This window comes from Dama dama, chromosome 30 (genome assembly GCF_033118175.1).
Source record: "Dama dama isolate Ldn47 chromosome 30, ASM3311817v1, whole genome shotgun sequence".
NCBI lineage: Eukaryota > Metazoa > Chordata > Mammalia > Artiodactyla > Cervidae > Dama > Dama dama.
Genome location: NC_083710.1, coordinates 87,199,603 through 87,226,157, shown reverse-complemented (window position 1 = coordinate 87,226,157; position 26,555 = coordinate 87,199,603).

Here is a 26,555-nt window from a genome sequence, read left to right as displayed (position 1 = left end):
TAACAACCGATCCACAGCCAGCTAGTGAGGGGGCCATATTTCACAGCTCTAATGTAATCAGAAGCTACAAAATTTAATCAAGGTCTACAATATTTCATGCTTGTGAGGCCATTACTTTGAAATACTGTTTTTTTTTTTTAAGCACCAAGAAAAGACCAGTACTTACATTGGATTTTAAACCAATACTATTGAAATATTCAAAAGAACTTGGATGAACCATGTAACACTGAGCTCCGATGATTGGAAATCTTAATCTGAAATCTGAAAACATTTTCCAAGGAAGAGATGAAGAGCAAAGTTGTCAGTTGTTTTTATTTTCTCTGCTTCCTCAAGTAGAAGATGACTGGCGGGTGGTCAAGGTATTGTGCTTGGTCAGAAAAGAGAGAAATATTTCTATTATAATTATTGCCTTAAATGTTTCAGGGAACAGATATCAGCAGTTCAATTTTATAACAATTATAAATAAGCCTGTCAAACTTTTCTGGACAAAAAATTATTGCCTTAATGTAATTTTTATGAATTGTTTTTAAAGACAGAATACCATGGAGTGATGCTAGACTAAGTGTTACATGCTGACGCAGCTTACCATTGCCAATATCCTGTGTCCTGTTCCTCCAGCACCGGAGCTTTCACTTAGGGCTTAGAGGCCTCATCTTTATGAGGGAGGATTTATAAAGACCTTCCAGAAAGTCACTAGAGTTATTTGCAAGTTAGCAACAGATAATTCCCAGAGTAAAGAGAAAACCATAAATCGAAAAGATACATCCACTCTAACATTCATAGCAATGCAGTTTACAATAGCCAAGACACAGAAGCAGCCTAAATGTCCATGGACCAAAAAATGGATAAAGACAGTGTGGTATAGATACATAGTGGAATATTACACAGCCATTAAAAAATGAAATAATGCCATTTGCTGCCACATGGCTGGAACTGCAGATTATCATAGTAAGGGAAGTAAGTCAGAAAAAGAAAGACAAATATGATATTATTTAAATGTGTAATCTAAAGTATGATACAAATAAACATATTTACAAAGCAGAAACATTCTCATAGACACAGAGAACAGGCTTGTGGTTGCCAAGGTTGGGGGAGTGAGTGGGAGAGGGGTGGGTTGGGAGTTTGGGGCTCCAGATGCCAATATTATACCCAGGTTGGCTAAGCAACAGGGTCCTACTGCCTAGCGCAGGGAGCTATATTCAACACCCTGTGATAAACCATAATGGGAAAGAGTATGAAAAAGTCTGGAGATATATATATATATATATAGGGGCTTCCCTCATAGCTCAGTCGGTAAAGCATCTGCCTGCAGTGCTGGAGACCCGCTTTCTTCCCTGGGTCGGGAAGATCCCCTGGAGAAGGAAATGGCAATGTACTCCAGTGTCCATGCCTGGAAAATCCCATAGACGGAGGACCCTGGTAGGCTTCCGTCCACGGAGTCGCAAAGAGTCAGGCAAGACTGAGCAACTAACACACACACACAAACATATAAAACTGAATCACTCTGTTGTACCTCAGACCATACAGCAAACAACAACTAGGCTTCAACTTTAAAAAAAGAAGCACGTCAACACTCCTTACACGGATGAGTTCTAAGGTTTCTCCCAGTCTGTATTGCTTTATAATTCTGCTCCCTTCATCAAGCGCTTTTAAACAAACCCGTGTTCTCTGTTCCCAACTTTTGGCTTTGCCCGTCTCTTCCCCAGACAACCCCTATCTACAAATCACTCACTGGGGGAGATTTATGTGGAAGTATTATCAGAAAGACATGCTTTTGTAGCAAGTGTCTTTTACAACACACTGACCCAAAGCATTAAAAAAAAAAAAAACTTCAATAACTTTAAATCAAAAGCATGCGTCCCTCCCTCCCAGCTCAGGACCATCTTCAGAGCGTCTGGCACACTTTCACGTTGTGGGTTCCTGCAAGAGCGAGGAATAACTGTCTTTAAATAGTGGCTGATCTTCGTATCATGAATTTTCTGCTCCAAAAACTGAAATGCCTTGTAATTAACCAGCTGTAAGAACACATAAGACAGTACTAAATTTTCCTTAAGTACAGCCTATTTTGAAAACGGAAGCCAAAATATATAATTAGGTTGGCATTAGCATTCGCTAGCTGTGTGTCTGGGAGGGGCACCGGGGCTGGGGCCCGTGTGAAGTGCAGGCTGCCTGGGTGATGGAGCAGAAAGCTTTATCTGAGAGAGAATGTGCCCTCTTTGCCCCCATCTCCAGGCCAGCACGGCCGTCCTACGACCAGCCTGCCAATACAGTAGGATTCCACTTGGCAGGCTCAGCCAAGAGAAGCAGCCTTGCCCATCTTTGGAGCAAATGCCTGCCCGAGTAAATGAGAGGAAGGGCTAATCAGACCACTGGGTTCCAAGATGACTGGCACAGGAAAACAGGCCATCTTGCCCGTTTACATGAATAAGCATCACACTCTTTTTCCCAGGGGCTGCTCACGGGACAAGGGTCAGGCTTTTCAGGAACGAATTCCAAGAGGACTCATCAGACAAGGAAGGAAAAGCACGTGCCTTTGACCTCTGGTCTGTCTGTAATTGTGATTAAAAGTCACTGTGATTCTGTGACAAATACATTGTGTCTATGTCATGCTTTAAAAAAAAAAATACAAAACTCTGTGATGTGGCTGCCGTCAGACCAACGTGGACGCTCAGACAAGAAGAAGATAAACATTTTCTGCTCACAGGTGGCTTCAAGTTTACAGCATATTCTTAAGAAGCAAAATTATATTGGCAGTTGCTAGGGTGCTGTCCGATATTAAGCTCTTCTGACCAATAAAAGGGAAAGCGTGTCGGACTCGGTAGCTGGAGAAACAAATCCTAATTACTATTAATGAGATTCATTATAATATGGAGTCTCCCAGCAGCGAATTTAAAACGTCCCTTGTCAGTTTTTCTATCAATGTGTCACAGCAGAAAGCATCTGCTCCTGAGGGCCCATGGAATCGCATGCTTATTAGCTGATATGGTTAATCTATTTATTTGAGGACTCATCATGTTGGTAGACAAGGGATCAATCCCTCCCTCAAATCAATTTTACCACATAAAGCTGAAAGGTGGGGTGTTTGTGTGGCATGTTTTTAAAATCATATATTAAAAATAATTGAAAGGAATTAGACTCTAATGGCTTTTTTCTTCTTTTTTCTTCTATTTTTTCCTGTTTGGACAAATGACCCTCATTGCTTCTAGTTATCAGAGGGAGGGAAACCCTATTTCAGAAAAATCAAGTATTTTTGTGAAAGATACAATTCTAACTCTTTATTGAGGGGTGAATATTTGAAAAGTGATGCCCACTAAAAATGAAATGTGACCCATCTAAGTAATTTTAAATTCTCAGCAGCCACCTATTCAAAAATAAGAAGAAATATGTGAAATTGGCTACAATGATGCTTTATTTAAGTCAACAGATCTAAAACAGCTTTGTCAACATGTAATCAACATAAACATTGTGAATGACTATTCTGCTTTCTTTTCTCATATTTTGCACTTACAGAACTTCACCCTCCTTTCAAGCTCTCCACAGACTGATGTGTTAGTGACATCACCTTGTACAACCCTGGTTCTGAGGAAATTCTTCCTTTGATTCTTGTTTGAGAAACTGGAAGGCAATGCTTTAAAAAAGAGAGAGAAACAACATCATCTTCAATGAAACATTTTTTAGATACAATCTTTGTGATTATACAAGTGAAGCATCTTACAGCTGTTCAGCCTCACCTTCTAACATCTGAATGATGTGTCATTGCTAACATGCAAACCTTTTCTTTTAAAGGCTAAGACTTAATTAAATATATTCAGGATGAATTTCACTAGCCAAAGTGGCTTCGGATCTTCAGAATATCTAGCCAAGCTTCAGTAGATATAAAACAATTTAAAATTTCCATGTATAGAGACAAATAACTTCTCTCTATGTATATTGCATATGGAAATTAAGCAACTTAACACAGTAACATAGCTATTTATAGTTCTTTTAATTAGTCAAACATATCTGAAATATGTTCATAAAAGTAATTTTTAAATTTATTAATTTCATCCTCCATCTAAATCCTATTAATTTTTTAGTATTATTTGAGAAATCGACCCAGAAACATTGCCTGCTCCAGTCTTCCTGACAATTTCACTACATCTAGTTCTAACTGGTGACAGCCAACCGCATATGGTCCAAAGGAGGCATTTCTGGAAGACAAGGTAGGGGTGGGGAGTTGTTTTTTTGCTTTTTAATTTTTGCTTTATATTGGAGTGTCGTTAACGATACTGTGCTAACTTCAGGTACGCAGGAAAGTGATTCGGTTATGCATATACATGTGTCTATTCTTTTTCAAACTCTTTTCCCGTTTAGGTCCCCACAGAGCAAGGGGCAGAGTCGCCAGCGCTACCCAGGAGGTCCTTACCGGTTACCTGTTTTATGTGTGATAGTGTGTGCACGCCAGTCCCAGACTCCCGGTCTATCCCTCCCACCACCCTTTCCCCGGTAACCGTAAATTCATTCTCTAAGTCTGCGAGTCTGTGTCTGTTTTGTAGATAAGTTCACTTGTATCTTTTTTTAAGACTCCGAGTATGTGTGATACCATGCGGCATTTGGGGCTTCCCTGGTGGCTCGGCATTAAAGAATCTGCCCATAGTGCAGGAAATGCAGGAGACACGGCTTTGATCCCTGGGTCGGGAAGATCCCCTGGAGGAGGAAATGGCAGCCCACTCCAGTACTCTTGCCTGGAGAATCCCATGGCCAGAGGAGCCTGGCGGGCTACAGTCCACGGGGTCACAAAGAGTTGGACAGAACTTAGCAACTAAATAGTAACAACAACTCCAACTCTTATCGAGACCACTTTCTGCTCCACCAGATTCTCTGATCATGACCTAGTAGTAACTGTGAAGAAACCTGTATTGATTTTTAGCTATGTGAAGTATATTTTAAATTTTTGTCATAAATGCTCCTTTGTGGGCCTTTAAACATCCTCTGAGTATGATGTTAAACATACTTCACCATTAGAAATGGCTTAACTATCCAGATTTGGCAGTATGTGTATGGGAACTCTTGCTGGTAAATGTCTGTAGAAAACCAAGAATCACATGCTTAGCATTTAAACAATGTCGACAAGTTTACCATCATTATTATCTGTTTCTGCTGAGAGCCCTGTGAACTACAGAGCAGGTAAAACCATAACTTTGGTTGTGTTCAGGTACCAGTGGCAGGATTGGGGCAGAATTCAGACCATAGCCCACGAGAAAGCTGTTCCTGCTCTGGATGATTTACATACCCACTCAGGGCTTCAGGTGTATTTGTAAATATTAATATGTATTTACTAACACTTTGGTTATCCTCATAGTCTGAATACTCATTGGAAGGACTGATGCTGAAGCCGAAGCTTCAATACTTTGGCCACCTAATGCGAAGAACTGACTCACTGGAGAAGACTCTGATGCTGGGAAAGACTGAAGGCAGGAGGAGAAGGGGACAAGGGAAGATGAGATGGTGAGATGGCATCACCAGCTCGATGGACATGATTCTGAGCAAGCTTTGGGGGATGGTGAAGGACAGGGGATCCTGGCTACAGTCTATGGGGTCACAAAGAGTTGGACATGACTTAGCGACTGCACAGCAACAACATCGTCATTTTCAAGCTTGGAATTGAATCACCAGAGCAGAAAGGACTTGCCGCAGGACCAACAGCCACAGGATCCTGGTAGGAATGGTCACAGGAAGTGTTATCAAGACCAGTGGGAGCCTTCAGCTCTGGTTCAGAGTTAACAGATGATAGAAGGCAAAGCCCCTCCTATCCTATGTTTTTTGCCAACCTTCTCTGTTAGCAGGATCGATCTTTCCAGCGAAGCTGGGGAAGGAACAGGAGCTGCAACCCAGACAGCCAAGGGGAGGGTTAGCAGAGTGCTGGTCCTACGTGAAGGATGGAGTCTCCAGTCCAGGGGGCTTTTACCCCAAAGTGTGCAGAACGTAAATGTGTGATTTTGCTGCTGCTGTTTTTGTTTAGTTTTTCAGTCATGTCCGACTCTTTTGTGACCCCATGGACTGTAGCCCACCAGGCTCCTCTCTCCTTGGGATTTCCCAGGCAAGAGTACTGGAGTGGGTTCCTACTTCCTTCTTCAGGGCATCTTCCTTACCCAGGGACTGAACCCGTGTCTCCTGTATTACAGGCGCATTCTTTACTGCTGGGCCACCAGGGAAGCCCACATGTGTGGTTACAAAGCCCATTTCAGCCACATCTGAAGAATCCCATTGAAGGTGAAAGGTCAGAGTCATGGCTACCGGAAGCTTCCAATAGACAAGTGAAAGTTGTTCAGTTGTGTCTGACTCTTTGAGACCCCATGGGCTATGCATTCCATGGAATTCTCCAGGCCAGAATACTGGAGTAGGTAGCCTTTCCCTTCTCCAGGGGATCTTCCCAACTCAGCGATCAAACCCAAGTCTCCCGTATTACAGGCGTATTCTTTACTGCTGGGCCACCAGGGAAGCCCAAATGTGTGATTACAAAGCCCATTTCAGCTACATTTGAAGGATCCTATTGAAGGTGAAAGGTCAAAGTCATGGGTACCAGAAGCTTCCAATACACAGAATTGATGACACTTCCTGGTAAAACTGTAGAGTGAATTATTAGACCGTAGATTTACAGGCCCTTCGGATAAAGAAGGAATGAGTTTTGAGGAGTCAGCATGGGCTCGCTTCCGGCAAGTCATGCCTCGTTTTCTTTCTGAAGCGCTCACTAGTCTGGCAGCTCCTGGGATGACAGGGACACGGGGTATCTGGCTCTCATCAAAGCAAGCGACAGAGCCTTTTTAAGGCTCATGGAGCAGCAGGATGTCCTGATCTGACTGATAGTAAAATTGGATGAAATGTAAAGGAGTGGATAGCCGTTTTAAAAAAAAAAGGTGATTAATGTACTGATATCCACCTGAGAGGAAGTTATTAGCAGCAAGGCGAAGGGCCCTGATGTGATTAAGTTCAGTCAAACGCTTTTATCATTCACTTACTTGAAGGCATAGAAAACATGCTCCTCAAATGAGAGAGTGATCTAATGATCAGGAGGAAGAATCTACTACGGAAGATGAGTGTGTCAGATTCAAATAACCCAGACGCACCAGCATGAAGCTGAAGCAAAGTGTCAGAACCTTCTCCCGTAGAAATCCTTCTGAACGAGGCATACACCCATCAACTTGAGATGGGTGAGGATTTCTGCTTTTATCATGGTGAAGGGAAGCTGGCACCTCTCTTATTAGAAATAATTCCACAACAAGGGGCAAAAGAGAAATAAGTAAATTTCACTATTGATGAAAAGGAAGGGAGGGGAAAAATAGGAGAACAGTCTGTTAAAAGCAACAGACGACAAACTTAGAAGTCATGGAAGGTGACTGCTGTGGTCTCAGGTCCCAGAAAAGTCCAACAAAGTCTACAGTTTTGTGGCAAACAGTAACCCTGAGGAGCAGACCCAACCGCACACCCATGAGATCTGCAAGCGAGTCTCTACACCAGTTGAAGGAGACTTTACCCACCTGTCTTAAACCCAGAGTGAGTCTGGCTCTGAGCAGAAGCGGCTGAGCACACGAACGCACATTGGTGAGTTAGAGTTCCTTGTAAAACAGCAAACATGATGCAATCACGCTGAGATTCTTTTTGGTAAAATTCACTGCACGTTGTAATCCACAGTGTTCTCAAAGGTGTCATGAACCATTTGCTTTTCTACTTTACTGCAGAGAACATGCCTGTGAATCACATTTAAAGAGGGCAGCTTGATCCTTTATCAAGATTTGAAGTGTACATAATCTTTGATTCAATAATTCCACTTCTGGAAAAAAATCTACAGATATATTTACATGTTGGCAAGATAATATGAAAAAATATAATATATAAAGTAGTATTATTATAAGCCTATAAGATATAGAATAAATATCAGTTAGTCCATGCTGATATAAAAAATGATTGAATAATCCTTCACTGTAGTGTGGATAAAAATAATTCTGCAAAAGTTAGCAAAAACATATTTAATATTGGAGTCAGAATGGAAGGCTGCAGCTCAGGACTGTGTCTTACATGGGGGCCTTCCTCCCAAGGCCGTTCTCGGGAATTTCATTAGATATATTTTCAAGCATCTCCCATATAACAAGCCTAGCCAATTTGTATGTTAGTGTTCAGTTGCTAAGTTGTGTACAACTCCTTTGCAATCCCATGGATTGAAGCTCACCAGGCTCCTCTGTCCATGGGGTTTCCCAGGCAAGAATACTGGAGTGGGTTGCCATGCCCTCCTCCAGGGGATCTTCCTGACCCAGGGATCAAACCTGTGTCTCCTGCATTGGCAGGCAGATTTTTCACTGTTGAGCCAATTAGCCAGGGAAGCCCACTGGCTAATTGGTATGACTGTCTGCAAAATCAAACTATTTGAAGAAGGGGATCTGTTTTTATGGAGACCCAGAACATGAGTATAGACTCGCACATTGACAATAGAACCACTGACACAGACATCTTGAGAAATTATTTCACATGTATTTTATTTGTGGTGAATCACCAAGGTTTGTACAAGTTAAAATACAAGAGAGAAAGAATTGTATGGTTTGTTTCTTGTTTATTTTTCTTCTTCCCAGGGGCAACACAAGCCTATAGAGGATAAAAATTCCATGGACCAGAATGTAAATTTTTATCAATTGAATTCCAATAATAGGATCACTACAACTGGAACTGGAAAAAAAAAAAAAAGACAAAGACTGCAATTAAGCAAGTCACTCACATCAATATCCGTGTCTGGGCTTTCGGCCCATGAGCTGGCTCATCGTCAAGGCCAACTTTGCATGACCCTAAATTCAACAGGTGTGTTAAAGCTATGAGCACCATGATTTGCTGTTACATAGTCTTCCTCTCTCCAAAAAGGCATAGGCGTTTATACCATCAAAGCTAAAAACCTAATTTTCCTCATCACCTGGTAACATCCCCTGGCTTTTAACAGTTGTCTTAGGAAATGCCAGTAAGAGTGGCAGACGAGAAATCTCAAGAGATGGCAAAACCTCCCCAAATGTGCCATTTTTGGTCTTTGTCATGTTGTTGACCTTGCATTTTCATGTGCACAGAAATAAAGTCCAGATGTGCTCCTCTTCTTTTTGCAGGAGCTCCCCAGGATTTCAACGATGACCCTAAAACAGGAGGCACAAGGTTGCTATTTTCCAAGGGTCTTTGCCATGTCATGGTGCGGAAACTGCCCCTTAGTGCAGGCTTTGTTACCTTTTTATTGCGGCAATGCTCAGCATGTTGTTAAGTGTCCTCCCCTGGTCTTCAAGGTCCTCATCACTCTTCTCTGAATGGAGACTTGCCTGCAGAACTATTTGCTATTGACCAGGGCTTCCCTGGCAGCTCAGCCGGTAAAGAATCTGCCTGCAATGCAGGAGACCTGGGTTCAGTCCCTGGGTTGGGAAGATCTCCTGGTGAAGGGAAAGGCTACCCACTCCAGTATTCTGACCTGGAGAATCCCATGGACTGCAGTCCACAGGGTCACAGAGTCGGACACTCCCTCCCTTTCCCTTTCAAGGTTCCAATTTTTCCCCAAAGGTTCAGACCTTAGAATTCAAGGCAGCAGTCCATCTTGTGATTCTGTGGTCCTGCCCTGATTACCTTTCAAATGCCTTTGGGCTAAGTTTGTGTCCATCCTTTGCTGACAGATATATCCTGAATCTTTTAGACTTCAACATGTTTTCTCAGAAAAAGCCAGCCATAATGTTGCATTAATGAAGCTTATTCATCAGGTTATGTAGGATTCTTTTCTTCCATCAATGTGAATATTTAATTCCCATTCACGGTGAATTACATGGACATATTGATGCAAGAGGGCTTCCCTGGTCTTTCAGATGGTAAAGAATCTGCCTGCCAATGCAGGAGATTCAAGTTTCACTCCGAGTCGGGAAGACCCCCTGGAGGAGAAATGGCTACCCTCTCCAGTATTCTTGCCACGGACAGAGGAGCCTGGCGGGTTACAGTCCATGGGGTCGCAAAGAGTCAGACATGACTGACTGACTAACATAACACATTGATGTAAGACTGGACTGTGCAGAGAACATTTGTTAATAAGAGGTAGTTTCTTAAAAAAAAAAGTCACAAATCAGAAAAAAATTACTTTGGAAAGAAAGAGGAAAAATCTTTTGCTGACTTGGGAAGCATAGGGTTTGAAAGAATGCCAAGCTGTAGTTCCCAAGTATAATATCAAGGACTATATTTCCCAGTAGGAGGAATCCGGAAGGAAATGTGCCTTTGTTCCAGCCTCCTCCTTTCCCTCCCAGTTCCTCCTGGCGATAGTCTCCTGGGGTAAAACCATTCTGCCTGTGGCCGCCCTGCCTGTGATGGATAAAGGGCGGGGTGGAGGGGGTGGGTCCACTTCACTGGCCACATGGGCCCATTTGTGGACCCAAGCATATGCTGTCTGTGTACGTCCTCACTGAAGTCTCCAGTCAGAATATTTTCCTTCTGGCCTTTAACCGACTCCTGGGGTGCTTGGGCCGGTGGGCCTGGACCAAACCTTCTAGGAGCCGGAGGAGAGGAATGGAGGGGGCTGGAGCTCGGCCAGCGGCAGGCCGTGCAGGTGCAGAACGGCCCCAGGGCGGCCAGTGGCCGCAGCGAGGCCTGGGAGCGCTCCACGCCGGGGTGTCCTCTGACCCCAGCTCCAGTCTTCCCGGCACCCCCCTCCCGGCGACGCCAGCAGGGCTTTGTCCGGGGCCGGGTCAGCACCTAGACTGACCCCTGGCAGCGGGTGAAGGTTTACAGGACCAGCCATGGGACAACCGGGGCGCCCAGCATGTCGTCCCGCTACGGGAAGCAGATGAAGGGCGCGTCCCTGCCAGTCAGAACCGGGTAAAACGTGGTCCCCCGGGGAAGAAAATGCAAACCACTTCAGCGTTCTTGCCTCAAGAGCCCCGTGAACACAAAGAAGAGGGGGAAAGACATGACACCGGAAGATGAGTCCCCAGGTCAGGCGGTGTCCAATGTACTTCCGGGGGAGAGCAGAGAAACCGCTCCAGAAGGAACGCAGAGGCTGGGCTGAAGCGGAAATGGAAATGTCTCTCAGTTGCGTGCCTGTCTGGCAAGGAGCGTGGCTAACTGAAGCTGCTCTTTCCTGGCAGTTCTTAAAAGCGTCCCTTTTCAACTAATGGCCAGGTCTCAAAATTTCCTCTAGATAGCTTGTTTGCTTGCCCTGTGCGGCCTCGTGGTGATGGCAATGAACTTGAACGTCTTGAGTGATCATTTTGCATAGCACGGGGCACATGACTCAGAGCCCACACCGGGTCTTCCCGTTCCTCCTGCGGCACCGGACGCTGCCCTGGGCTCTGGTTCCACCAGACGTGTGATAATCTCCAGCACAAAGGGAAGGAGCCGCACAAAAGAGTCAGGGCTGCTCTGAGAACGGGCTCTGCCCCCCGCCCCCGCCGGGGCTTCCTTGGGGACCGACAACCTGAGCTGCGGTGACAACCTGCGCAGATGGTGTCGGCAGCTGTGAGAAGCAGGTGCAGACCTGGACCGACTTCAGGAGGTCTATCGTGTTGTTAGGACGCTGTAGACACTCTCTAGAGAGGGGTGGGGGGGAAAGGGGAGTGGACAGGGGTGCCAGCTGTCCCTCTGGTCTGCCTAGACTGGTACCTACCCCTCCACCCATGTCGGAAATGTGACCTTTATGTCACCTGTACAAAAGCCTGTCTCTCTCTCTACCCTGCAGACGCCACAGGAGCTGCATGGGGATGGAGAGAGAATTAAATTCTCACCAGAAGCACAGGAAATAGTAAACAATTGCTCTCCTCTCCCCCCTCCCTGCCCCTGATTTCAATTAGAGATGTAAATATATTCAAATGTTCTGCCTGAGACACCCTAGGGTGGTGCTGGAAATTTGCTGCCGTAGGCAAGATAGGGGAAAAAAGAGCCACAAACCCACCTACCCCCTCACAGCTTACAGACCCTCCCATAATAGAGTCACTAAAACATTTTGCTGCCCTAGGCAACCACCTGCTCTTCCTGTAAAACCTATCCTAGGCCTGAATCCAACTCAGCCGGGTGGATTCAGATCACAGGAAGACAACCTCAGGTCAGGGCGAAAAACAATTCAAGTGCATTCTAATGAATCAGTAAAACAGAACAGTCACCCCTCCAAACTAGACTGCTTTCAAGCTCTTCTTGTTAAACCATGGATCTTTACTTCTTTGCTGTCAGGAAAAGACTAAAGGCAAAACGAGAAAGGGGTGGCAGAGGATGAGATGGTTGGATGGCATCACTCACTCAATGGACATGAATCTGAGCAAACTCCGGGAGTTGGTGAAGGACAGGGGAGCCCGGCGTGCTGCAGTCCAGGGGGGCAAAGAGGCAGACACTACTTATGGCTGAACAACAACAACAGCATTGCTGTCATATTTCCTTTGGGATTAGAAATTCTAGATTCCTTAGGAAGAAGCAAAGAGGAATGAAGTGGGTTTTTTTTTCTTGTTTGTGTTACCAGAAACAAATTTTATCTCTATTTCCTTCCCTTTTGATCACTTTTCCAATTTTCATATTATTGTGTGTATCACATGTCCCTTCCAGTGTTACCTGGCTGGTCACTGAAAGTGAAAGTGAAAGTCCCTCAGTCATGTCCAACTCTCTGCAACCCCGTGGATGTCCACGGAATTCTCCAGGCCAGAAGGGAATAGCCTTTCCCTTCTCCAGGGGATCTTCCCAACCCAGGGATCGAACCCACACCTCCCACATTGCAGGCGGCTTCTTTACCAGCTGAGACACAGGGAAACCTGGTCACTACACATTTTTAAAAATCCCTTTGAAAAAGAACAAAAATAAGCTTCCAGCTTCGAAACTAGAATCAGGAGTGGACTTCATGACCCAGCACCTCATCTGGCTTCTTACCTTGGTCTTTCCAGCCTGCAAGTCCAGGTTCCATCCACTCCCCACAAACAGTGCTGGCTCCCTGGGGTTGCAGGACCCCTCGGGATGATGAATGGGAACCTGTTACAGGTTTTGAATGTGAACTCAAGAGTGTTTCCTCAGGACTCCTGGGTCTGGAGGATGCAGAGTGTGGACTAGAAAAGAAAGCATCTTGCCCTTCGGAAGGACGAGGCCAGAGGAAGCCCAGAGGGGGACCTCCTTAGCTTGGGCTGAACAGTGACTTGCACTCGTCTGTTGGGACCTTGTAAGCTTGATTCTAGCCAGGAGTCTGCACTCTGATCACACATCAAGTTCATTATCTCATTTAATCCTTGCAGCTCCTGCCGGGTGGGTGTCACTCCAAGCAAGGGAAGGCATCCTGGGGGAATTAGCTCCCATATGGGTAAGTGTACAGCAGGGATGACCCTGGAGGGGCCACACGTCCCGCTTCTCTCCACCACACCCAGGATTCGGGGCACTGAGTGAGCATCACGTAAGGACGGAAGAGGAGCAATGAGAGCCCAAAGCTCTCATGGAAGAACATTCTTCTACCAGCCTAGGAAGGAAGACAGGGTATTGGAATGTCAGGGACTCTCCAATAGGAGATCAAAAACTGTGGTGCTGGAGAAGACTCTTGAGAGCCCCTCAGACTGCAAGAATATCCAACCAGTCCATCCGGAAGGAAATCAACCCAACTATTCATTGGAAGGACTGACGCTGAAACTGAAGCTCTAATACTTTGGCCACCTGAGGCAAAGAGCCGACTCCTTGGAAAAGACCTTGACACTGGGCAAGATTGAAGGCAGGAGGAGAAGGGGACAACAGAAGATGAGATGGTTGGATGGCATCACCGACTCAATGGACATGAGTTTGAGCAAGCGCTGGGATTTGGTGAAGGACAGGGAGGCCTGGTGTGCTGCAGTCCATTGGGTCACAAAGAGTTGGACCCGACTTAGTGAGTGAAGAGCAACAGCATCTCCAATAAGAGGGGGAGGGGCTTATAAATGACACAGAAGAGTCAGGGTTGATCTGCCAGCATCTCTCAGGACAGTGAAGCCAGCGGGCGGGCGTGAAGGACTCCCCAGCCTGCTTCCCCCGAGCTGTCTTCTTGAAGGCCCGGCCACTGCGGTCCTGGTGGGCCCGACCCGTCCTCTGTTTTCTGCTCCCAAACTCCTCAAGCCCTCCTCGAGTGGAGTCACACAGCTGGTGTGCACCTCATAGCTGCTGCAGAAAGTGGTTTTATGGCCTCTATAATGAGCTCATTTCTGCATTAGGTGGCTTCTCAGTCCAGTCAGGAAACTTAACACCTGGAGCTCCAGGTCTTTCTGAAATGCCCTGTATTCTGATACGTGGATTTAGAGTCGGGTTCCAAACCTGAAAGTCAGGGGTTGAAATGTCAACGTTTCCCAGCCCAAGAGCCGCCTACCTAGGGGCAGTTTGGGGAGCGTTGCCATGGTAACCTGCAGCCAGTTTCAGATAGCTGATGGTTACCCAGTGCAGGACAAAGGAGGAAAGACCAGCTTTCCAGGCCAGGCCCAGTGTGAAGGCTGAAGAATGAGGAAAGCCCTATTTCCCAGCATGGAGGATTCTGTGGCTAGGAGCGGGGATACAGCACAGGTTTGCAAACACTGATTGCAAGCGTCCTCCAACTAGCACACGCCAATTGTGTTTTTGTCTTCCTACCCTGCAGTCATTATCCTTACACTGTAAATGTCTGCACGAAGATATCCAATCTGTGAAATCCTTCTTTTGTGTTTAGATGGAAGAACAGACGCGGTGGCTGAGAAACATTGACTTTCCTTCCCACCTGCCTCCTGCCGAATGGGCTTCAGCATCCAGGCTGAGAGCTGATGGGGCCCCGGTGGGTGGGGCTGCCAGCAGATGCTGGGGACTCCCAGGGGGAGAGGCAAGAAGAGTCCACACTGAGAGATGCCCAGTGATGCAGTGGCCTCCAAGTACCATGTCCATTGGCACCGCCGATACTTGGAGCAAAGAAAAAGCTGTCCGGTCCTTCTTGTAAAATCCATTTGTCTCAGAAAACATAAGAACGCAACATTTAGGGTCAAGCCATCCAGTTCAGAAACAGATCCACTCTCTGATTTTAAAGGACCACGAATTTCTCTGTGCTTGAACCGTAATATTGATGCTGTGAGTATTGACTTGCATAAGACACACCCAGGAAGGAATCCTGATTAAATGTAATGGGAAAATGATGACCTGGGTACCCTTTATTGACATCATTATGACATCAACCAGTTTATCATCTTGCTAGATGAACAAATTTGTATATAAAAAAAAAAAAAAAAATCCAGGATTGTGGTGAAAGCAAAGCGGTTGTTAATTAAGAACTGGAACCATAACAGTGATGCACAGTTATGACTCATCCAGGTCAAAAACAGATTGTGAGTCTTGAAACCCTGCCTTGATTATTTGATATCATATGATAATGTGGCACACAGTGTTTGCTAAGTGCTTGCGTAGGAACTGAAGGCTGTGGGCTCTGGTTGCTCAGCCTCCGGGGCCTCCTCCTACGTGTCAGGAAAACGAGGCAGTGCATATAGGTGACTTTCAACCTCCGCTGCACATTACAGTCACCTGGGAAGTATGCTTACAAGCGTGAGGTGGGAGTCCCATCCCAGACACAAAGAATTAAAATCTTCAGGCAGATGTCCTTTGTATTTGCTCTCTAAATATTTCTAAGAGCATCCAAGCTTCAGAACTGATGTAAAACTAGCTCGACTCATCAAATTTCCATTCATTCCAGAATATCGTGTCCTATGGCAGGGGTTGGGCTTCCCAGGTGGCTCAGTGGTAAAGATTCCGCCTGCCAATGCCAGAGACTCAGGAGACACAGGTTCAATCCCTGGGTCAGGAAGATCCCCTGGAGAAGGAAATGTCAATCCTCTCCAGTAACCTTGCCTGGGAAATCCCATGAGCAGAGGAGCCTGGTGGGCTATGGTCCATGGGGGCTGCAAAAGACTAAGCTACAACAGCAAAGGCAGCGGCTCCCACCGCTGAGAACATCTCATGAGATGTTCTGAACATCTTCTGAGCTCCTGACTCACTTGCCTGAGTCTGGGTCTTGGAAACTCGGGTTTCTGATAAGTTCCTAATCAGTCCTAATGCTGCTCTCTGGGTACCAGCCTCTGAGAGTCTCTGTACTAGGGTATATTTACACCCCCAAATTACACACAACAGCTTGCAATTTAATAATATATATGTGATAGTTTGATGTTATAATTTCACAGCCTAACGACTTCCCATAAGAGAATCCCCCAATCAAATGATTGCATTTCTGTGGTTGGTTCTTGGTGACACAGCCCAGGGAAGGAAGACCCTGGGGAGCGTCCAGAGGGTTCACTCCCTGGAGGTGTCTGCAGATGGGCCCTAAGCATCACTGATCAGCCTTCACTGACTTACGATTGCCCAAGTCTTCACCCCAAACTGGCAGAGACATTTCGTTCTCCCAACACACTTTCCACCTTGCTCCCCACCCCCCACCCCACCCCCTGGCCTTCGTCTGTGTCGTTAGCTTTGGGACCAGCACACACATGTAAAGCCAACGGGCAGTCTCACCTGTGCTGTTTCCCAAACCTCCTTGGCGGCCCCACTTCTGGTACCTGGAAGCTTCCTCCTCCCGGGTTCCCGTTGTGGAGAGAGGGCCGTGTAACAGGGGCAGCCGTGAGTCCTGGTCAGGCTGAGCGTCCGTCACCCAGAAAAGCACGCCTTGCATCTGCCGCCTTCCCAAGCAGTGTCTCCGCTCTCTCAGCCTCAGAATGAGGAGGCATCCAAGTGATGGGCGTGGGCACGCTGATTGAGAAACAAACCAACTGCTGCCAAACGTCTGAGACCCCCAGGCTGTTTGTGACTGCAGCAGAACCGAGCACACCCCGACGCAGACGCCAGGAGGCCCGGTTGCCTCCGCCTGTATTCACACCAACCAAGAGTGCGTCCAGTCCTTGGAATGACTGCCCAGAGCACAGTCACTGCTTTTGCCCCCGTCTCTTCCGTGGATCTGAACTTCTGCCTTTTGGACAAGGACTTGCATGCTTGCTACTCTAAAAATCTGAATACAAATTGCAGCTCCTTCATTTTAAAACTGTTTAATGTTGACAAGAGAATAGTCAGTTCTGTTTCTTAGTATTCCCAGTTAATGTGAAAACAGACGCAGAAGACGCCTTCGGGAGGCTGGTGGCCTTGGTCACCTTGGTCGAAGGTCTACCTGAGTTTCAGTGGATGTCGGATTCCCAGTGGCCCAGAGCCCCCGACTGGGGCCCCCACAGCCTTCCGGCATGTGCTGGGACGTCCCCTCTTGTGGTGGTGGCTGTTCCCCGGTGGCCTCCCCTGTACACGGCCTTCTCCACAGCCACTTCACTTACTGCAGCTGGTTCTCTGAAGAAGAGCCGTTTGGAGGAAGTGTTGCGTGTTTTCCTTTCAATGCCTCTTGGATAAAACCTGTATGATTTATACGAGGTCCATCCAAATGTCTGACGTCATCATTTCCTGAGTGTCTTCTAGGTAGATACTAGACACAGAGCTCTGAACTTGACATGAGTCATTGGACCTTCACAACAAACTGGGAGTAAGTATTGAACCCATTTCACAGGTTAGGAAACTGAGCTTCAGAAAGGGCAGGCTTGTGGCCCAAGATTCAGTCTTTGCTGCTCAGTAGCTCAGTCATGTCTGACTCTTCGCAACCCCATGGATTGTAGCCCGCCAGGTTCCTTTGACCATGGGGATTCTCCAGGCAAGACTACTGGAGTGGGTTGCCATGCCCTCCTCCAGGGGAATCTTCCCAACCTGGGGATCGAACCCAGGTCTCCCGCACTGCAGGTGGATTCTTCCCAGTCTGAGCCACCGGGGAAGCCCGTATGTGTACATATATCCACTCTTGGGGGTACTCCCTTCCCACCCAGGTCACGCAGAGCGCTGAGCACAGTTCCTGTGTGGTACAGGAGGTTCTCATTCGCCACCTATTTTACACGCATTGTCTACCAACAGCGTGTATGTGTCAGCCCCAGACTCCTAACTCATCCTACCCTCTTTCCCTCGTTGGTATCCATGCCTTTTTTTCTCTGTGTCTGTATCTCTATTTCTGCTTTGTAAATGAGATAGTCCACACCATTTTTTTTTTTTCCACAAGCGGTTTTAAAAGTGCAGAATACAGTCCTGGGCTTGGGAACTCAAAGTTCTTTCAAAAACTGGAATGACTGAAACTCACCCGAAGCAGTGCTCAAAATAATAGCCCTTATGACTATTTTTGTTAGCGGCCATCGGTGGCATAGTGTTTTCTCTGGAGTCATTCTGTCTAAATCCCGTTACGTATCAGTAAATGGGCTCTTTCAGACAGTCATCCAGATGGAAAAGGTGATCCCCTCAGCCATGCAGGGTGGGAGCAGGAGGGAGCAGCCTGGATCAAGTGTGACAACGATCTTCACACACTCCGGATCCAAGGCTCATTTGCAGGGGTATATGTCTATTTTCATTTTCTCCGGAGATAATCCCATAATACAAAGCTTCTCCACAGGGAGAAAATTCCACGGTGGGGGATGAGGGGCCCAGCTCTGCTCTGAGGATTCGCCTCTGGACCGGGAGACCCCATGTCAGGGCCCCGTTCCCCTAAGCCCCCGCCGCACACACAAAGGAGAAGAGAAAGCCCTAATGCTCTTTACCTGGCTCCCAGCAAAGTAGAAGACAGCTGGCCGATTTTCAGCTTCCAGTGGGGTGATTCATTAGAGAAACAAAATTAATGCTTGTGAAATTTGGGAGGCAGATTTATCACAGTCTGAGGACCTGCTCATTAAAATTTAATTTCTACAAAGTGGGAATAAATACAGATTTACTGAAGATCTTAAAAAGAAAACGATTGGGGTAAGTGTTGGGAGGAAGGAAAAGAAATCAATTTCTTTGTCCTGAACCAAAGCGAAAACTAAGAATTGTTTTGAATTTTCATCTCTGAAAACTTGAGTTTTACAGAATGCTTTGGAGAAGGGACTCTCTTTTCAAATACATATTCTATTTTGCTTTCAGTTTTTTCCTTTGATTTAAAATGTGTACTCAGATCACTTGGTAAATGAATATTATCAGTCTTGGTTTACCTTTGAGTATGAGGATCTTCCCATCCTATAACCCGACAGTAATGTCTGTGAAGATAAAGGCTGGGGAGACATCCCTGGTGGTCTAGTAGTTAAGACGTTGTTTTCCAATGCAAGTGGTGTGGGTTCAATCCCTGGTCAGGGAGCTATGACCCTCCTTGCCTTGTGGCCAAAAAAACATAATACAGAAGCAGTGTTGGCCATGAGTCCGATCCCTGGTCAGGGAGCTAAGATCCTGAATGCCATGCTATACAGCCAAAAAAGAAAGAAAAGAAAAAGGAAAGTATAAAGAGAACTTGAAAAGCCCCAGAGGGTTGGAAGGTTGAGAAAGGCCATAGAAGCTGCCATGAGGATTGACTTACTCCAGTCCTGCACTCAAAGGAGGCTTCCTGGAGGAGGGAGCACTTGGCCCCTCTGGGGTTTCTAATTTTTGGTGGTTGTGAGATGCAGTTAAAACATAAGACATTTGTAAAGCACTGTCCTGCCATATCCTAAGTCCTCAAACAAAGGTTGTGGTTATTTATAAATATTCTATGACACACCAGTAATATATGTGGCCCTTTTGTTGTTTTTTGTTTAGTTGCTTAGTCGTGCCCAACTCTTTGCAACCCCATGGACTGCGGCATGCCAGACTTCTCTGTCCATGGGATTCTCCAAGCACGAATACTAGAGTGGGTTGCATCTCCTCCTCCAGAGGGTCTTCCTGATCCAGAGATAGAATCCGAGTTTGGCAGGCGGACTCTTTACCCCTGACCCACCAGGGAAGCCCACATGTGGTCATAAAGTGGGAGCATTTCCCACGCTTTATCCTGAAGATCATCCAGAGCTTTTCTCTAATGTGGAATCTGGTGTCATTTCTACTTGCTTTGTTCACCACGGGCCATGTTGCAGAGATGGGGAGGTTTGTTTAATTAAGAGAGATGTGTGCGATTTTGGCCAGTGGTTAAACATGCCCTGCAGTAGGGCTCATTCCAAAGTTAACAATTAACCTTGGGGCTTCCCTTGTAGCTCAGTTAGTAAAGAATCTGCCTACAATACAGGAGAGCCAGGTTTGATTCCTGGGTTGGGAAGATCCCCTGGAGAAGGAAATGGCAACCCACTCCAGTATTCTTGTCTGGAGAATCCCATGGACTGTAGCCTGCCAGGCTCATCTGTCCATGGGGTCGCAAGAGTCAGACACGACTTAGCAACTAAATCACCGCCACCAATATTTACCTTATCGGGGGAGCTGCACTCTTTGCCTGTTCTTTCAGGGAGCTCTCCTGCTGAACAAAGCTCAGACCAGCCAAGGCAAGTGTTAGCTTTTCAGAGCATCGTGCTGGGAGTTGGGGTGCGGGTCACGGAGTCTCTTTTAAGACCCTCTGTCTTCACAGTAACATTGTCTCACCTTGCATGTTCGATTGATGGCTTTCAGCAGGTGGCCTCTGCACCTACATGTTTTTCTTCCAAATTATGTCAGTGTGTGGCATAATGGATAAGGCCCTGATAATTTTTATCTGCTAAGAACAAGTGAAACTTTCTGAAAACCTTACCAAGAAGTAAGTGTATTGACTCTTTTTTATTATTTTCGTAGTTGATCATTTTATCTTATCCAACCATATGCCTATCCACCACTGAACTGAGTGTGGCGTAAACCCAGTGTTGGGATGTGGGCCCCCTCCCCCAGTGGATCATTATCAAGGTCAGCATGAGCTTACCATGAGCAGAACATGAGACTGGTAAGCCCAGAGCCACAGCCCAGCCCTTAATAATGGCCAGATGTACAAGCAAGACTTTATACCTGTTATATACAAGCGATTCAGGCCTCTAACTTTCACCTAATTTCTGAATTACTTTGAGATGGAGGGGTCCAGCATTCACATCACAGTCCTATTTTTCTGTAACACTGAATTACCTTATATGATGATGATGCACCAAATTAAGAGGTGAATGGTGACCACGGAAGCTTATACGTATCTCAGGGTTAAGTTACCAGCCCCGTCATCAACCGCCAGGAGAGAGAGCCTCTCTGTGGGGAACCCAGCTGTGCAGGATACAAGAAAGTGTGCCACATCACACCTCTCTGGAGGAACTTCGGACCTGGAAGAGATTTATGAGCAAGAAGTAATTAGAGAATAATACAATTCAGTAGATAGTCAAGCACTTAACTGCCTATAAATATGACCAGATTAATGAGGAGAGGTGTTTAATGAGCACTGGATAGGAGAAGAGCCTTTTTGAAAGAAGGCAAAAACAGGGTTGGATTTGAGGTACCTTTGCTCCCTATATATACATTTTTGGCAAATAATCCTTATTGATATACATTAATTTTAACAATGATACATATATATTCAATATTCAGTATTATAACATTAGGGCCTCCATAACGGCTCAGATGGTAAAGAATCCGCCTGCAGTGTGGGAGACCTGGGTTCGGTCCCTGGGTTGGGAAGATCCCCTGGAGAAGGGAATGGCTACCCACTCCAGTGTTCTTGCCTGGAGAATTCCATGGACAGAGGAGTCTGGAGAGCTACAGTCCATGGGGTGGCAAAGAGTTGGACATAACTGAGCAAATAGGCATGTGCACATTATAATATGTATGTTTGCATTGCCAAAATTATTTGCTCAAAATTTGTATGTCTGTGTATGTGAGCGTGCTAAGTCACTTCAGTTGTGTCTGACTGTTTGCGGCCTTATGGACTATAACCCACCAGGCTCCTCTGTTGTGTGTGTATAGCTTTGCCAAAAATTATTTATGCACAGAAAGCAACAGAATATAACACATACAACACTGCTACTTAAGGTACTTTATTGCACATGCACACACACACTCACCACTATATGCTCCAGCATCACTGAATAATTTGAGGACTCAGAAAAAAATGTTGTGTGGCTTCAAAATGTTATTGTACTAGTTCTCAACCTTGACCACATGGATAAATCACAGGGGAGCTTTAAAGATTACTAGTGTCTGAAAGAATCAGACGCAACTGGGTGCATTCAGGATGGTATAGCCACAGACATCACTGTCTGAAATAATAAAATCTCTTGTTTGGGTGACAGCATCCAGGCAGGACCTGCATTTTAGGGCTTTGGGTAATTCCAGTGTGCAGCCAGGGGAGCGACACTCCTCCAGGCAAGCGTCAGCTTTGTTTTCTCTCAAATTCCATCTCTCAAGGTTCTGTCTTCCAGGTGAGCCTCTTTGGACCTGTCAAAACCATCACAGAGTTAAACTTTGTGATAAAATCCTGCTCCCCCCATCTTTCCAATGTCGGTGTAAGGAGTCACTCTTTCCTTTGTATTTTGAACTGAAGGATAGTTCACATTCTGCCACCACCAAACCAAAGTAGGTGACACCCATGGACCATTGGTTTCATGGTGTGAAAACTGGGACACATTGGAGGTATATTTCAGATGCCACAGTCCCTCAAGGGGCCAGGCTGAAGCAACAAGCCTTCTGCAGTCACACCCCCCTGGCCTTCTTAACCATCCCTGCTCTGGGCTCACTCCCTGCCCAGGGTGCCATGGGAGCACATCCTATTCTTGGCTGATTCTGCAAGAGACTTAGACATAAGATCTAAGGCATTCACGGTAAGTATTATTTATTCCAGGGGTGGACTGGAGCTGGCTTGTATGTGTGTGTGTGTGTGTGTGTGTGTGTGTGTGTGTGCGCGGGTGCTCAGTTGCTCAATCACTCTGTCTTATCTGACTCTTTGCAACTCAATGGAGTGTAGCCCGCCAGTCTCCTCTGTCCATGGGATTATTCCGGCAAGAATACTGAGTGGGTTGCCATGCCCTCCTCCAGGGCACCTTCCTGACCCAGGGATTGAGCCTGAGTCTCTTGTGTCTCCTGCTTTGGCAGGTGAATTTGCCTTTCCACCACCTGGGAAGCTTCTACCTGCTTACAAAAAGTACTTGTGAACATCTTGTCTCAGATCTGTACTGAGGGAAGTCATATTGATAGCTTGAAACCATCCATGGTGGGATGTGGCAGAGAGACTGAGGATCTAGAGGAATCGTGTGAGTAGAAGCCATGAGAGCAGTTGTTGGATAAAGGAGTGTTACAGATCATTTTAAGACAATTCTGACTCAGGGAAAGTGGTTCCATCATGCATTTGTTCTTAGGTGCAGAGTAGAGGTGCATTTTGAGAATCCAGGAAATGAACCAGACCGCCCACCTTCAGAGGTCATAGGCTCATCACAGCAGGTCAAACCAGAACCGAAAAGATGGTTGTAGCATGGGGAAGGGACTTTGGAACAAGGTACATGAGACCTTAGTTACAGGTAGGAAGTGACCTGGCAAGAGCAGAAAAATAAGCCTGTTCCCTGGGGGCTCCTTCTGCCTAATTAGAAACTCTTTCCTAGGACATTGTTTCTCCTTCTCCCCTGGACGGTTCTCATTGCCACCCAGACATGCAGTTACCTCCTCCGGGTAGCACCCTGGCTACCTCCCCACCTCTCCCGTAGGCTCTGTACTGTTGTCTCCCATTCCCTTCTATTCCCTCTAGAACTCTCTTCCCTGGGGCTCTTCCCCCAAACCCTGAGGGTTTACTGACAGTGTCTGCTGCTGCTCCCAATGAACAGTTTGCGGTCTCCACCTCTCCGTTTCCAGTGATGATTTGACACGCTTGATTACTCCATCCACCAAGGAAGACATGCTGGTTTTGCTCCCACATGCCAGGTCACTCCTTCCGTGTCTCTCTTGTTGGGGGATTTCCCCATCACTCCAACTCTCTCTCATGGGCGGGCTCCCGGACTCTGTTCCTGGTCTGTCCACCTCCTTTACGTGAATTAACTCCATGACTTCAACCAAGTGTACATCTTTCAGTGCCAACCACACCCTTTAGAACTTCCAAATTCCTATCAGGTCAAGACACCTCTCTTAACTCCTAGATTCATATTCCACTCAGTATGTCCCCTTGGGTGCCTAAGAAGCATCTTGAATGTAACAGGTCTAAGACGGAACTACTGCTTCCCCCAAAACGCACACGTATTCATGTCCTTCCCTCCCGTCTCAGAACACCATTATTCGACTTTCTCATCTTTGACCTCTCCTTTTTCCCACACTCCACATCCAGTCCATCAGAAATTAATCTGTCTCTGCGTTCAGAGTGTATCCAGGATCTGACCTCATCAGTGACCTCCCTGGTCTAAGTCTCCATCCCATCCCAAGATCACACCTTAGCCTCCTAGCTGGGCTCCCAGAGTGCATTGTGGCCCTCCTGCAGAACACGCTCAACACAGCCTTTCCTCGGAAATGTGTCAGCGCGTGGTCGTTCCTCTGCTCAAAACCCTCCACAGGGTCTCCATTTCCCTCTGAAACTAGAGTTCCTACACGGTCTGGTGCAGGGGTCTCCAACCTCCAGGATCTAAAGCCTGATGATTTCAGGTGGAGCTGGTGTAATAATAAGAGAAATAAAGTGCACACTAAATATAATGTGCTGGAATCTTCCCCAAACCATCCCCTTCTCCCCCGTCCAAGTCTGTGGAAAAGTTATCTTCCACAAAACTCATCCCTGGTACCAAAAATGTTGGGGATGCTGGTCTCATGGAAAAAACCCTTCATGATCAGGTCCTGTATTTCTCCCCTCCTCAGGTCCTTCAAACCTCATGAGCTTCCTTGCAGGCCCCCAAACCGAGCACTAGGCTCCCCTTCCTGGACACTTTGGTACTTATTTCTCTCTGCTTGGAAATTCTCCCAAGTATCACGTTTTCATTCAGGCGACTGTTTAAAGTTGCAATTCCTCTCCCCTTGGGACTGTTATTAGCAAGCTCCCTATTTCACTTTTCCATTGGCTTTATCACCATCTGACAAATTGCATAAATAGTCGCATCACTTTAGTGCTGTTTGATTCCTGAGTTGGGTACTGAGTGTGAACAGCATGAGGTAAGACATTATCAGAATTTATTTGGTGCCTGAATTTCAGATCACAAGTAACAAGAATTTGGGTAACAAGAGATTCACCAAAATATTTACCTGTAGATGTGCAGTTCCCATCTTTGGAAAGCCAGGAATCCTTACTAAATTTGCGTATTTATTTTGCTTACAGCACTCTACAAGTGAGAACATAAATGTGTGGATTTTGCCTGTTTAGCTCACAGCAGTCTTCTAAAACAGCACCGAGCACAATGCAGGCATTCAACCGATAAATGTTCCAACTGAGGTAAGGGAGGAAAGAGAAAAAGCGAGACACATCAATTAAACACAGATGGACATGGAGGTCCGGATATTTAATACCTTACGTCTCCTCCAACTCTAAAATATTGGCATTCAACAATGCTGACACTATTAATTCCAAAAGCAAACAGCAACCCAGTCCCAAGATCGGGGGTGAAGCATCATTGCTGTTTGAGGTCTCAAGTCATTTCTGTGTAACTCCACTCACTTTGGAGGGTTCCAGGTCGTGAGCCCCATCTTCTGAAAGTAGGTATCTATCTTCCCCGACCACCCTTGAAGCCGAGAGCCCACGTACCCCATGGGTCCTCTGTAAGACGTACCTGTCCCAGACGCTGATGAAGCTAGCAGAGAGAGCAAAAGGCCCCCGCAGGGCCCTCTGTCTGCAGAGAAGCTCACAGAGGCTGAATCTCTGGACCAGCTCCCGGGGGCAGCAGCAGAAAAGAGTGTCTGTGTCGGGCCCGCTCTGCCTTGTGGCAGAGCTTACAGCCCTTACAGGAGCTCAGGGTCACCCTCTTAAAGCAGCCCTCGTGAGGATTTTTTGAGCAGTTTAATTTTCTTTGATAAACATTTCTTTTTGGCTCATAGTAGACAGAGGTGGGGTTTTGACTTTTGCAGGTTGGTACTGGGTCTTAAAGGGAAAAGTTCTGGTTACTAGGACACTTCCTGCTTCCTCTGGGAGGAAAGGATGGGAAGCAAAGTTCCTGGTAGGTCAGGCTTTCTTTTTTTCCCATTTGTGCTTATCTTTCTCCCCCCTTTAAAAAAAAAATAGTTTACTTATTTTTAATTGAAGCATAATTACTTTACAGTATTGTGTTGGTTTCTGCCATATATCAACAAGAATCAGCCACAGGTATACATATGTCTCCCTCTTGAACCTGCCTCCCCCCTCCCACCCCACCACACCCCTCTAGGTTGTCACAGAGCACTGGGTCTGAGCTCCCTGCCTCATACAGCAGTGTGGAGATGCTTTTAAAAAAAACAAAAACTAGGAATAAAATTACCGTGTGAGCCAGCAACCCCACTGTTGGGTATAACCATTGAGGAAATCATAATTGGAAAAGACGCATGTGCCCCAGTGTTCACTGTGGCAGTGTCTGCAATAGTTAGAAGATGGAAGCAATCTCGATGTTCATCAACCAATGAATGGTAGGTTGGTTTTTTAACTGCACTTTGAAACTTTCACAGCTGAAATGCTTAAAATCTTTTATAAATTGCTATTGTTGTTTAGTCACTAAGTCAGGTCTGACACTTCGCAATCCCATGGATTATAGCCCACCAGGCTCCTCTGTCCATGGGATTCTCCAGGCAAGAATACTGGGGTGGGTTGCCACTTCCTCCTCCAGGGGAATCTTCCTGACCTAAATCAATCTCCTGTATTGACAGGTGGATTCTTTATCACTGAG